The sequence below is a fragment of the Aethalodelphis obliquidens genome, unplaced genomic scaffold, assembly GCF_003676395.1.
Source record: "Aethalodelphis obliquidens isolate GAN/ISIS:26980383/991018 unplaced genomic scaffold, ASM367639v1 scaffold68, whole genome shotgun sequence".
Classification (NCBI taxonomy): domain Eukaryota; kingdom Metazoa; phylum Chordata; class Mammalia; order Artiodactyla; family Delphinidae; genus Aethalodelphis; species Aethalodelphis obliquidens.
Genome location: NW_020838012.1, coordinates 3,329,200 through 3,343,677, shown reverse-complemented (window position 1 = coordinate 3,343,677; position 14,478 = coordinate 3,329,200). Strand labels below are relative to the sequence as shown.

At 39.0% G+C, this 14,478-nt stretch overlaps 1 protein-coding gene across 4 annotated transcripts in view; it reads left to right on the top strand.

The window, feature by feature from the left end:
- Positions 1-14,478, top strand: part of WWP1 (WW domain containing E3 ubiquitin protein ligase 1) — a 112,515-nt gene that overhangs the window by 13,662 nt on the left and 84,375 nt on the right. For 3 of the 4 annotated variants that reach the window (XM_027089767.1, XM_027089766.1, XM_027089768.1), the window contains one exon: positions 9,995-10,089. The gene's annotated coding sequence lies outside the window, so the exon portion shown is untranslated. Of the gene's footprint in view, positions 1-9,994; positions 10,090-14,478 lie in introns of those variants that run through there. The other variant, XM_027089769.1, reaches the window with a different exon arrangement.

The following is a 14,478-nucleotide window of genomic DNA, read 5'->3' as shown; positions in this document are numbered from 1 at the left end:
GTGTGCCAGGCTTTGGGGGAGACATGGTGGATACAATGGCCAATGGCCAGGATTTGTCCTGCATGCTTGGAATTTATCGTCTAGAATGCAGTGAGAAAAATAAAGCTATTTTGATGAACACAGAAGTTTGAAATCAGGGATTCTGGGAGAAAACAACTATAACTTACGGCAAATACTCATATTTACCATGTATTAGGCACCATGCAAAGTGCTTTTGGTACTTTTTCTCAGTGTCAACTATTTATTTTGGAATTTTGCTTTCATTTTTGCATATGCACACAAATATGTATTTGTGGAAGGTCTGAAACACCTCTGTGGACAGTACCAGTGGTCTGGCTCTTAATGGGTTTGGTAGGCTTTTGTGCCTTGGTCTTGGTATCTCACCACCATTTATAACATTCCTATTGGGAAAATCTGTACCGTGTTCTAAGTAGCTGTCTTTCCCCCAGACTTTGAGAGTCCAATTGATATATAATTTGGGGATTAATTTAAGACTTCTGAATTATTTTGAATATTTAGTTAGGGACAGAAAGTGTCCAAGTTTAATGAGCTTTTCTCTTGTATATATACTGTTGGACATTTGAGTATTTAATAAGTCAAATGAACATTTTAGGTAACACTTATCCTTTACTTTTGTATTGGACATTTTTGTATTGAGCCTTTACTGTGGGCTGTGGAGATAAAATCACATTGGTAAGGTGGACATGGACTTGGTGCTCAGAATTATCAAAGCAAAGATGGGAGAGTGTATAGATGGTTTATCCCACCTGTATAGGATTTTCTTTATAATATTTTAAAGTTTTAGTTCTGTGCTATATAGGTACATTTTTTTTAACATAACTACTCTAACCATTTCTACAGGTTAAATGTTTTATTGATTGTGAATCTTCATTTAACACATTTTTAAAGTATATAGTAAGGGCTGAGCAATGGGCTAGGGGCTGGAATTATAAAGATGAGTAGTAATAAAGAAATTTCTGGTGTAATGGGGAGATAAAGAAATAACATGGTTATAGTGCTGTGTTTGCTTGAGCTGAATCTTTAGGGATGATTAGAAATTAGGTAGATGAGCAGTGGGAATAACATGTAGGAAGTCATGGGTGCCTAGATGTGTATGTGAGAATCACTTGGGGCCCCTGGTGGAGTCCCCAGGTAATTCTGACATGCAGCCAGGTTGAGGAAAACTGGTAGTGGATTAGAAATATGTGTCATTAGTGAGCTTTGGGTAAAGAGCTTTTTTGGAGAATACCAGTTATTTTATTTTCTCTAGCTGAATTTTAATGAACGAAGGTGGCAGAGAGTGTGTGTGTACGTAATGCATCTGAATAACCGGAAGTAGTTTGGTAGTAGCTAGAGTATGCCTTTTTCTCTTCTGGATCCTATGTTCTAAACAGCTCTAACATATCTTTGCTTCTAAACGTGAACTATAAAGGTGAGTTGGAAAAAAAAAATCACACATCTGTGGGGATTGGTGCTGCTACTACTGACCTGGGCCCAAGTCTCTGCTCTGTCTGCCTTGAATTCCTTACCTACCACATCCCTGTTGAAACAGGGAATTTGGTCTATGTTTATTGACCATTGTATTCCCAATGCCTCCTTCACCAAAGGAATTGGCAGGTAAAACCTCCTTACCTTTCTTCCCAGACAATGTCAGAGATATCTGCACTTTCACTCATTCTTTTCTCTTTCTAGTCTCAGTGTAAGAACTATGTCTGTACCTCTGCATTAAATCTCAACCAATCCTGACTTCTCAGAGATCTTGTCGTAGTAATCATTGTCTTTTCTGTGACGTCAGCTGCTTGCTGCCTGAAAGCATGTTCAGGGTCTCTTCTGTCTTCAAAAACAAACCTATGTACGCCTCCCTTTAAGGCTATATCTCTTTTCCTATACAATCATACATCTGAACAGAGGTTTCTGGCTGTTAATTTACTTCTGAAGCCTCTGGCCTCTGGGCCCCTACCACTCCATTAAAATTGCTCTTGCTAAAGGCCTGGTAACATCCATACAGTCCAGTAAACAGTTTTCTCTTTTTACTGATCTGGCTGGGGTGCTTGGTGGGCCTAGCCACTCTTCTTTTCCTTGAAATTCTTTCTTGAAGTTTTCTTCAACCCTGTGCATGGTTCTCCTCTACCGTTCAGCCTTTCAGTACTGCTCTTCCCTGCTAATTGTATGCAATAGGCCTTTTCTGGATGAAAGACCACCTGTCGCAGCAGGTGGCTTCAGTTCACTCTTGCAGTTCACTTTTGAACTCTGCTTACGTTTACCTCCAGTATCTATTTTCTGAGGTCTGTTTCAGTCAGTCAGTAATACTTCTGGGGGGCCTTCCCTCGGCCAGGCTTTAGCCTGGGTTCTGGGAATAAATAAGATGGAGTCGCTGCCCTTGGAGGTCGGCGTGGGTTGGAGACAGAAGTAAGAGGTTAAGATAACTGAACGTAAATCATTGAGAATGATAAAATAGGGTGAGGTGGTAGAGTTGAAGGAGTGAGGCTTTGGCTGTGCCTGGGCTGACTAGAGATTCTTTCTGAACGGGTCATACTTGAGTGGAGCCCTAAGGCTGAGAAGGTAGCCAAGGGACTGTCAGATGGAGAGTGAAAACAGAGGTCTCTCAGCAGCACAAGGTATTCAGGTTAGGGATGGCAGGAATGCCAGTGAGAGAGAAAAGAGGGGAGGAGAGAGGTAGGAAATGTAGGGGCAGCAGGTCACGTGGGGCCATGTATGAGTTTGGATTTCTTGTAGTTAAAAGGAGAGAACATTGGGTGTGAAACAGTTTTTGTGGCGCGTACTGTTTTGGAAAGCCCACTCCGACCACTGGTAGAGGATGGATGTGGTGTGGGAGCAGGGAGACCATGTGCCTGTAGTTTAGATGAGCATTTACGAAGCTTGAGAAGAGGGTTGTGTTGCGGATGTTGAGAAGTACTCTCCCTTGCTTTTATCCCTGCTTTTATCTCTGCTTCTCCTGCCCTCCCCTCCCCTGCCCTCCCCTGCCCTCCCCTCCCCTCCCCTCCCTTCCCCTCCCTTCCCTTTCCATTTCTCGTTTTGTCTTCTTGTTGTTTTTTAATAATACACAAACCCCAAGTCTGTTTGGTGCCCAAAAGAAGAGGGTATAAATGTGGGGAGGGAGTATATCTTAGGAGGTGAAAGTTGTGTAGGTAGTCGGTCACTTTGGAAAGTAGGAGGGTATACTTCATTTTCAGAGACTTATACTAGGACAGGGTTATGTAGTATATTTTTATAAGAATCTCCATCAGAAATTATTTAAAATAAGGTAGATGGCATGAGTGTCTCAGAAGGTTGAAGTGTTAGGTTTCTAAGTAACCTCCGTATTCAGAAAAATTAGCTGATAAAATTGCAATATAGTAAGACTGTGTTTTTCTATAAATGCTTTATTTTTCATTCTCATATTTAATATTGTTTTTTCATGTTATATTCTTAATAATTTAGCATTTATACAGCACTTTATAATTCACAAACTGCTTATATGATACTAATTTCTTCTAAGACATCTGCTGCTGAGAGAGGTTAAGTTACTTGTCCAAGGTCATGTCAATTTATTTATCAAGCATTTGTGTGCCAGGGAGTTTTCTTAGCGATTTGTCAATATTAACTCATTTAATTCTCTTAATAACTCTGTGAGGTAGGTACTGTTGTCTTTGTCTTTTTTTTTTTTTTTTTTTTTTTTGCGATACGGGGGCCTCTCACTGTTGTGGCCTGTTCCATTGTGGAGCACAGGCTCTGGACGCACAGGCTTAGTGGCCATGGCTCACGGGCCCAGCCACTCCGCGGCATGTGGGATCTTCCTGGACCCGGGCATGAACCCGTGTCCCCTGCATCGGCAGGCAGACTCTCAACCACTGTGCCACCAGGGAAGCCCGTCTTTGTCATTTTATAGATATAAAAACTGAGGCACTGGGACTTCCCTGGTGGCACAGTGCTTAAGAATCCGCCTGCCGATGCAGGGGACACGGGTTCAAGCCCTGGTCCAGGACGATCCCACATGCCACGGAGCAACTAAGCCCGTGTGCGCCACAACTACTGAGCCTGTGTGCTGCAACTAAGGAAGCCCATGCACCTAGAGCCCGTGATCTGCAACAAAGAGTAACCCCCTGCTCGCCCAACTAGAGAAAGCCCATGCGCGGCAATGAAGACCCAACGCAGCCAAAAAATAAATAAAATTAGAAAAAAAGCAACAAACAAACCAAAAAAACCTGAGGCACTGTGGGGTAAAGGAGCTTGCCAGTAGTGGAACTGGGATTTGAACCCAGGCAGTCTGGCTGCAGAATTTACTCTCTCAACCACTGTTATGCTGCCTCTTAGTAAATGTGGGAGCAGAAGTTCAAATCCAGATTCACACTGGACTCTGGCACATGATGGTTTCTTCTTTTCAATTATTTGTTTCTACCCCCACCCCACCTGTCAGCCAGGCTGCAGATCTTCTATAAGCAAAAGCTTACTTGTTGACAGGATCTGACTTGGGTTTCTTTAATTTCTAACATTACTAGATATTGAGAGTTTTATATTCACTTTGCAGTAAATTAATTTTTTTAAATCTGCCAACCTCTGACGTGGAAAAGAGCAAAAACCAGTACTTCTGTCAGCTCAGAATAGAAGTATCTTTGATATTTGATCTCCGGACTGGCCTTTACTTTGGTATGTTGTAGTTACTGCTAGCTTAGCCTCCAGTCCTCTGTCCAAAGTCTATTATTAATTATTTATTGCTTTTCTGGGAAGGAATTTGCATTCTGTATGGAAGAAGACCTTGTAAATTTTGCTGGCTTGACGTTCACATGAAACACGTTTTATTTGAAACGGTGCGTTGTTAGTTTTGCTTGGGTAGGTAATTGTAACTATTATTAATTGGGGGCAAACACCTTGATAGGAAAATCAGAGCAAGTTAAGTTGCTCTGATTGTGTTTTGTGCTGTGACTGGAGCCTCACTGTGATGGAAAGCTGTTTTAAGGCAAAGAAGTAGATAGAATTTAAAGTACCCAGAATCAAGAATTACCTTGGTTAGAATTTACGAGAATGAGGAAGAGAACTGAGTAAGTAGTTTGACCAGCTATTGGATGTGAATTTTTAGTGAATAAATAAATTGCAGGAAATAAACTAGGAAATAAATTGCAGGGAATTAATGGGCAGCGGGTATAAGGGTGTGTGCCATGATAATTTGAGGAGGCATAAGGTTAAATTCAGCAAGGCTTTTGACTGTTACAGCAAGGGGCATGCAGTAACAATACAAATGTTTGTAGATTTGAGAAAGGAAAAGAAATTTGTTTTAATTATGTAACTGATAGTTTAAGAGCAGATTGATTACACAGAACAATTTTGAGAGCAAGGTGGTCACATAGTTTGGAAATGGTTAAAATTGGCAGTTAAAAGGAAATCTATAGATGGATCAAGATTTAGTGCTTAAAAAATTAAAATTGTGATGTGTATGGTGCATTTCAGTGTAAAATTATTTTGCTTATTAGCTTGAGGTGGCAGCAGATACATATATATATATTTTTTTTACTTATTTAATTAATTTATTTATTTTTGGCTGTGTTAGGTCTTCATTTCTGTGCGAGGGCTTTATCTAGTTGTGGCGAGTGGGGGCCAGCCACTCTTTATTGCGATGCACGGGCCTCTCACTATCGCGGCCTCTCTTGTTGTGGAGCACAGGCTGCAGATGCGCAGGCTCAGTAGTTGTGGCTCACGGGCCTAGTTGCTCCGCAGCATGTGGGATCTTTCCAGACCAGGGCTCGAACCCGTGTCCCCTGCATTGGCAGGCAGATTCTCAACCACTGCACCACCAGGGAAGCCCAGATACATACATTAATGAGAGGCAAATTTTGAGACAAGTTAACTATAAAGCAGACTTTCTATGTAATTGTTTGAGAGGAATAACACTTAAAAATAAAATAATACGATTGATTATAAACTCATTGGACACAAGAAAGTGAGATAGGTAAAGACTAAGAAGAGAATGAACTTGCAAAAGGGGAGATATGAGATACAGCTGAAAAAGAAAAGTCAAGGAAAGAGGCCTAGATTTGTGTTGCTGGAAAAGTACAGGTAAAAATTGGAAGATGATTGAAAACGGAACCAGAAGGCTTGGGGAAAATTAATATATTTATTTACCTCCTCTGGTTGAAAATCCGAAAATGGGTGGGGATAAATAATAAGAGTTGGATATTAATACTGACAGGAAATTTGGCATTTTGAAGATAAATACATTTTCCTCATAAAAAATACTTCCTGTGTTCTTCCCATAAACTGACATATATTGTGCACTAAAAGGAACTTTGAAATTTACTGAAAGTGCAGAAAGATGGAAGAGAGAAAGTTGTGGTTATTAGATCCTATGATTAGATAGGCATTTTTCATATCATTTTTTTTTTGCTGTACGCGGGCCTCTCACTGTTGTGGCCTCTCCCGTTGCAGAGCACAGGCTCCGGATGCGCAGGCTCAGCGGCCATGGCTCATGGGCCCAGCCGCTCCGTGGCATGTGGGATCTTCTCAGACCGGGGCATGAACCCGTGTCCCCTGCATCGGCAGGCGGACTCTCAACCACTGTGCCACCAGGGAAGCCCTAGATAGGCATTTTCACATGAAAATAAACACCCAGACTGTAGTTGGAGGATAAAAAGTACCTGTGGATGCCTGTCTTCATTTGTCCTTTGTCTGGTAGGTAATGCAAGTGCTCTTCAAGTCACTGGAATGGCACAGTTTTAAAGTGTTATTCCTTTTCACCCAGTGGCACTTGTAAATTATCAGGAGGGTAAAATTCCTAGGTTTTGTATTAAGAGGATTAATCAGTGAAGTTTATACAGAGAGGTCAGTGTGGACAAGTAAACTTTTTAAGAAATCACCTAGCTTCTATCCCAAACAATTAAAAGTATGTATTGAGACCTTAACACCAAGTTTATTTGAAGGTAGAGGAAGAGGCACAGTGGTTGAGAGATCCTGGTAAGAAAAGCTCCATGGGAGATAGAGTAGGAATTAAAAATAATGTTAATGTTACAGTATTAAAATTTGAAATGGTTGTACTTGGCCTACTTCCTTGAGATGGGAATGTGAAAATTTGGAACTGTGAAGTGCTGTGCAGGCATAAACTAGGGATGGTATCACCACTAGGTGCTACTAGGACAGAGGAGAGCTGGGGGGACTGAAGGCAGACAGAATCTGAAGAGAGAGCGCAGTGCTGGAGATAACTGCTCGGAGATGCCGAGCAGAGTAGCGCCTGCCAGTCCAGCGTGGGGTCATCCCTGCTAGTCAGTGGAATGGAAGTGCGCAAGATACAGTATTGGCACAGAAGCGGAGACTGGAGTGAGGGTGACTGCATGAGCTGAGGAAGAACAGTTGGACTCAGTGTTTGGAGGCTACGCAGGAAGTTGGAAGTGTCTTCAAATCCATAGGGTACCAGAGTGGTGATTATTTGGAGAGTTTGGTAAAAGTAAACAATTCTGAAGTTTAAAGGCATTGGGTATTGAGAAAGTTTTTGCTCCTTCCTCTTCCCTTCTCCCTACATGTAGTCCCCAGGGTTGTGAAATTGAGGCCTAATGATGAGTAGTCCCTATAAAATTGATTTTTCATTTCTGAATATTTAGGTCATACAGAAATTGTAAAGTCTAACAGAATTATGCTTTTTTATAACAGGATTCCACTAGAAAAATACCCTTGAGATACATCCAAAAAGCTGTCTATGTAGTTAGAGCCATTACATCGTTTACTAAGGTTACCCTTAGTAAAAGATCTCGGCGTGCCCAGAAATGAGAGGTTCCCAAGAAGCAGAACTCAAAACCTAGATGGTCCTGTGCAAATCAGGATGAGTTGTTTACTGTCCTGTTCTATAAATTCATTGAAATGATCAACAGTGTATTTTTATAAATGATCTCTATATAGAAGTAATATTCTTTTATTGTTTAAAATTAAATCCCCTATTTTGTAGTTTATTTTTTTTCAAGGGGTAAGTTTTTGGTACTGTTTTTTTTTTTTTTGGCTACGTCGGATCTTAGTTGAGGCACGCGGGATCTTCGTTATGGTGAGCAGGCTCTTTGTTGCAGTGCGTGGGCTTCTCTCTAGTTGTGGCACGCGGGCTGCAGAGCGTGGGGGCTCGCTAGTTGTGGCACACGGGCTCTAGAGTGGGCGGGCTCAATAGTTGTGGCATTGCGGGCTTGGTTGCCCCGTAGCATGTGGGATCTTAGTTCCCCGACCAGGGATCAAACCCACGTCCCCTGCATTGGAAGGTGGACTCTTAACCACTGGACCACCAGGGAAGTCCCTAGTTTATGATTTTATGAAATACTTATTTTCTGCTTTAGAGTTGTTGAATCTTGGATATTTTAGGGAGAGGGAGGCTTTGTTCATCTATCTTTATCTTTGCCACACTCACTGAATTTTAAATTTTGTGCTGTTGTCTAAATGGAGGCTTTCTAACCTTTCAAGTTCCACATTCATTGGACTAAACTTCTTTAGCAACTGGTATGTACCATCCTGTCTTGTTACTGAGATGTTACCTGTGTATTAATATCATCTTTAAAACTAGAGTACCCGTATGGAAACGGGGGCTTTGTCTTGTACCATTTTTGTGTCCTTGCCATACCCACTTTACAGACTAGGCAGTCAGTATGTTTATTAATTGATCCAGGCAGATAGATATATGATGATATTTCTCTGTCTTTTCCAGTCTTTAATGCTATGCATAGTATGCAAAATGGATCAGATCTTTTGATATTTTTTTTAAAATTTTGCTTCTGACTTAAGAATGACATCATGAAGTAAGCAGACAATTAAGATGTACCTTCTAAGTGAGGAGTTGATAGGTCTGTAACCTTGGAGGACTGGAAATGTATTTTATTATCTACATTCAGGACTCTTACTCTGTTCTTTGCAGTTGAATAATAATGAACCCATATTCAACTTTGTGGCATTTTTAAAGGGTTGAGCTGGACATAATCAGCTTACATATAACTGGCCATATCCTCTGGGCATAGGTTATGACCTAAATTCATTTGGATGAATAACCAATTCACTTCAAAGTTTGTTAAAACTCAGGCTTTGTTTTTTCTTTTGTCACACTTGGTCACACAGCTGTTAAGTGGCAGAATTGGAAATGAAATTCAAGTAGTCTAACTGCAGAATTGGCTCTTGAAAACTTTGAGCCATATTGTCTCCTACAATTTGCTTCACTTCTGTTCCCTATCCTGGTTATGGCTCCATCACCCACCCAGATAGTGAAGTGGGAAATTTTGGTTGTTCAGAATCCTTCTTCTTTCTAAGCCTCAGCTATCCCATAATCATCTGTCAGAGATCTTATACATATGCTGAGTTTTTTCCTTCACATTACCAGTGCTCTGGTTCAGATAAACTGAATTTTTTTTTTTTTTTTTCTGTACGCGAGCCTCTTACTGTTGTGGTCTCTCCCGTTGCGGAGCACAGGCTCCGGACGCGCAGGCTCAGCGGCCATGGCTCACGGGCCCAGCTGCTCCGCAGCATGTGGGATCTTCCCGGACCGGGGCACAAACCCGTGTCCCTTGCATCGGCAGGTGCACTCTCTACCACTGCGCCACCAGGGAGGCCCTAAACTGATTATTTTAAATCTAGACCCTTGCTACCAAAGTTATTCTTCTAAAATGCGGTTCTTGCTGTGGAAACCTATCAGTGTCTATCAGTTACCTTCAGGATAAGCTTTAAACTACTGTGCTTGGTATACTTTAGATACCATATGAACTATCCCATAGGATCCTATACAGTTTAGATTACCGTTTGCCTGTTGGCCTCATCACTTTGCACCAACCTTACCAACAGTTCTCCAGCGCGCCATACTTTCCATAATTCTTTCTTGAAGAATTATACTTTAAGACACAGTTCATTCAAATGTTACCTTATCTGTGAACCTTTTCCTGATTCCTGTAGGTTGGATTATCCATTTCTCTTGTGAACCTCAGATGTACTAGTTGACATTTTGCATCTATTTTAGTAACTGTCACACTGAAAGCTGTTTATTTGTTTATAGGTTGTCTCCTCACTAGACTATGAGCTCCTTGAAAGAAGGAATCGTGTCTTACTCATCTTTCTGTCTCCAGTATCTAGAACAGTTCCTGGTACAAAGTAAGTGATTAACAACTTTATTTAACTAAGACTGTATTTAGGAGTTAAACTCCATACATGCTGACACTTAATTATACCTATGTAGACTGAGAAATACATTGTCATAAAAAATATGGTTATAGATCTTTAACACTTCTGAGCCACAGTTTCCTCATCTATAAGATGGAAATAGTACCTCCCTACTCATATAGTGTTATTATAATGCTCAGATAAAAGAATATATAGATATGGAAGCAACCTAAGTGTCCATCAGCAGATGAGTGGATTAAGAAGATATGGCATAGGGCTTCCCTGGTGGCGCAGTGGTTGAGAGTCCACCTGCCGATGCAGGGGACACGGGTTCGTGCCCTGGTCCGGGAAGATCCCACATGCTGCGGAGTGGCTGAGCCCGTGAGCCTTGGCCGCTGATCCTGCGCGTCCGGAGCCTGTGCTCCGCAACGGGAGAGGCCACAACAGTGAGAGGCCCATGTACCGCAAAAAAAAAAAAGAAGATATGGCATATAAATACAGTGGAATATTTTATGCAGCTATAAAAAAAAATGAAATTTTGCCATTTGTAGCAGCGGATGGACTTGGAGGGTAATATGCTAAGTGAAATAAGTCAGACAGAGAAAGACATGCTGTATGATATCACTTATATGTGGAATTAAAAAATACAACAAACTAGTGAGTATAACAAAAAAGAAACAGACTCATAGAGAACAAACTAGTGGTTACTGTTGTTAAGAGGGAAGGGGGAGGGGCAATGTAGGGGCAGGGGATTGATTAAGAGGTATAAACTATTATGTATAAAATAAGCTACAAGGATATATTTGTACAAACTGGGAATACAGCCAATATTTTATGATAACTATAAATGGAGTATAATCTTTAAAAATTATGAGTCACTACACTGTACACCTGTAACATATAATATTGTACATCAACTATACTTCAATAAAAAATTATCACATTAAAAAAAGAATGTATGTAACAGTACATTACATGTATTTTAAGTGCCGTAACATCTTTGTTATTAAATGAAGTGTGAGAACTAATTGCATGTTGAAGTAGATGATTTTGTTTGCTGTGTATCTTCCCTTTTAAGGCAAAATAGCACCATTTTTGAAGGATCTTTATCATTTGCAGTTTAAATTTGCAGTTATTGGTGACTGGAGGCATGCACTCTTGAGTCTGAGGGCTGGTTTATATAAGACAAAGGGAGAAGTAGCTTGAAGGTGAGAATCTGGATACAGAAAAAGTTTTAAGCTGTTAGAGCGAACAGTCTTCTGCCTAGTTGGCATCTTCCCAGTCTGCACAGCATTTTAAACTTTACAATTCTTTTTATGTACCTTATTCTCAACCTCAGCAATTACCTTTCTGTCTAATTCACTAATAAAGTCCCTCAATTTTCTTTTAATCTACCTCCAAATGAATTCTTATATTCACTTATCCTTAGGTCCATCATTTACTGTTCAGAGGAAGAAGTGCCTTTTTCGTGGAAGACTAATTACACATCATCTGTATGAAAGCTCTAGCTTTTCTTTCTTTTTCTTAGGCTGCAGACATACTCCCTTACCACCACATTTGATGAATTAGTGCTCTACACTTTCCTGTGTCTACTTCCTTGCCTTCCATGCATTCTTTACATTTTTAAAAATTCTGTAATTTGAACATGCCAATTCCAGATTATATGTAACATATGGAATTTAATAATAGAAACAAACATTTGGGAACCAACCATTCGACTTAGAACTAGGTCAGTACTAACACAGTTAAAGAGCTACCTGTGAGTACCTCTGTAACCCCATATTCCTGTCTTTCCCCAGCCCCTGAAGTAACTGCTATTTTGAATTTTTTTTTTAATTTCTTTTTTAAAAGTAGTATTACCACAAATACAGTTCTTTGTTTTGAGTTTAATGTTTTGTTTAGAGTCTTTTTAAAGCTTGCACAAATGGTATTTTATTATAGAGAAATGTCTATAAATCTTTATACATTTCAAAGAAAACATTCAACCATCATAAAAGAATAATAGAAAAATCTCAGAATGCATATTCAAATTTATGACAAGAAAATAATCATGGAGACTTATTTTTGTACTGTGTGGGTATTGTTGTACCATATATGAAAGAAAGCTCCTTATTCAGAGTGTAGCAGGTATATTTCCACACACTAATTTCTTGAGTTTGGCAGAAGTGTTTCGGTTAGATTGATGGTGTACTCCTTGGAGGAGTCACAGCTTGTCATTTGGTTGCCCTTTGGACCTCAGCAGTTCTTCAGTGGGCTTCATTCAATTGTTTATTGATAGTATAAGCTTTTGAGACTCAGGATCCACAATGCCCCCATGTTTCTGGATTTTTTTTCAATCATGGAATCATGGCATTTTCAAAATAAATGCATAGCAAAAGATGAGGCCATGATAACCGCCAGAAGAATACATTTCTTTCTTCTTTGTCATTAGGAGTTGGAAGCATTTCTTGATGCTCAATGTAGAACGTAGAACGTTAAATCTTGGAGGGTGGGACTAAGTGAGAGGAAGATGTTAATACCTAGAACTCCTGTTTGTCTTTTTTCATTTACTATTGTGTTTCTAAGATACATTCATGTTGTTGCTTACAGCTATAGTTCATTCATTCTCACTACTTTTCCATTGTGTGTTAGCCTAATTCTTTTAACCATGGTTCTACCAGTGGACATTTGAGCATTTTTGTTGTTGTTGTTATTATGAAGAATGCTTATACTTGGCACACAAGTACAAAAATTTTTATAGTATGTATCTAGAATTGCTTATTGAAGGACATGCAAATGTTCAACTTTACATAATAATGCCAAATTGTTTTCCAACAATTTTACCAAATTTAACACCTACCAGCAGGACTTTACCAATTTAAACACCTAGTAGCAATGTGTAAGAGCCATTTTTGGAGCCACTGCTCCATTTTTTTTTTTTTTTTTTTTGCTGTTATTTGGTACTGTCAAAACTCCTAGTTATTACCATTCTAGTGAGTTTGAAAATAACATCTCATGTGGTCTTAGCTAGTATTTCTCTGATGAATAATGAGATTCTATATCTTTTAAAATACTTATTGACCAAACAAGTTTCCTGTGTATAAAATTTCTGTTCAGGTTTTTTTGCCCATTTGCTTCCTGTGTTTTTATTTTTTGTGTTTTTTTGAGGTTCTTAAATAGTTTAAATAATAATCTTTAATCAGTTTTAAGTTTTGTAAATATCTCCCAGTTTGTGGCTTGTCTTTTAGGTTTTTTTTTTTTTTAATGATGTTTTATGGTAAACAGAAGTTCTCAGTTTCCACATAGTTAAAATACTTATTCTTTTCTTCTTTGGTTAGTATGCTTGTTTAAGAAATCTTTCCTTCTGGGAGGACACAAAACAACAGTTTTCTGCTGTAATTTCTTAAAGTTTTAAAGTTTGCCTTTCATATAATATCACTAGTCCATCTTGAATTGATTTTGTATGTGAGGTAGAGATCCAGTTTAATTCTTTCCATATTGATAATATTAGGACCATTTAATTGTCCCTCCTTTCCCACAGATCTGCATTGCTACATCTGTTACCTGAGTATGTCCTTAGATACTTGGTCTTTTGGGGGACTCTTTATGTTGTTTCATTTTATTTACCCTTCTTCAGTCTTGCCAGGCATTTATTTGTTTTAGTGTTTTCTAAGAACTATGATTTTGTTGATCCTTTCTGTTACCTTTTTTCTACTTCATTAGTTTCTGTTCTTTATTATCTCCTACATTCTTTGGATTTACTCGTGATTATCTTCTAACTTAACAGACTGGCCTGTCAACTCATTCATTTTCAACCTTTCTTCTTTTCCTAGTATAAGTCATTAAGGCTATAGATTTGCCTCTAAGTATAACTTTTACTGTATTCCAAAAATGTTTGTATGTGGTATTTTTATCATTTAGTTTTTAGTATTTTTAGAAAAATTTCCAATGTGGTTTCTGATGACTCATGAAATATTTAGAAGTGTTATTATTTTCTATTTGTATTTTAAAAATTTATCTTTCATTATTGATTTTTAACTTAATTGCATTTTGATCAGAGCCTGGGAACAGTATGATACATATTCTTTGAAATTTAGTGACATTTTCATTATCTCCCAGTGTGTGTATTATTTTTCTGTATGTCTCATGTATACTTAGAAGAATGTTTATTTTCTAGTAATTGGATGTAAGGTTCTGTTAATTAAGTCCTGCTTGTTAATCATTTTGTTTTTATTTATTTATTTTTTCAAAAAATTTTTTAAATTGGAGTATAGTTGCTTTACAGTGTTGCGCTAGCTCCTACTGCACAGCAAAGTGAACCAGCCATATGTATACACATATCCCCTCCCTTTTGGATTTCCTTCCCATTCAGGTCACCACAGAGCACTGAGTAGAATTCCC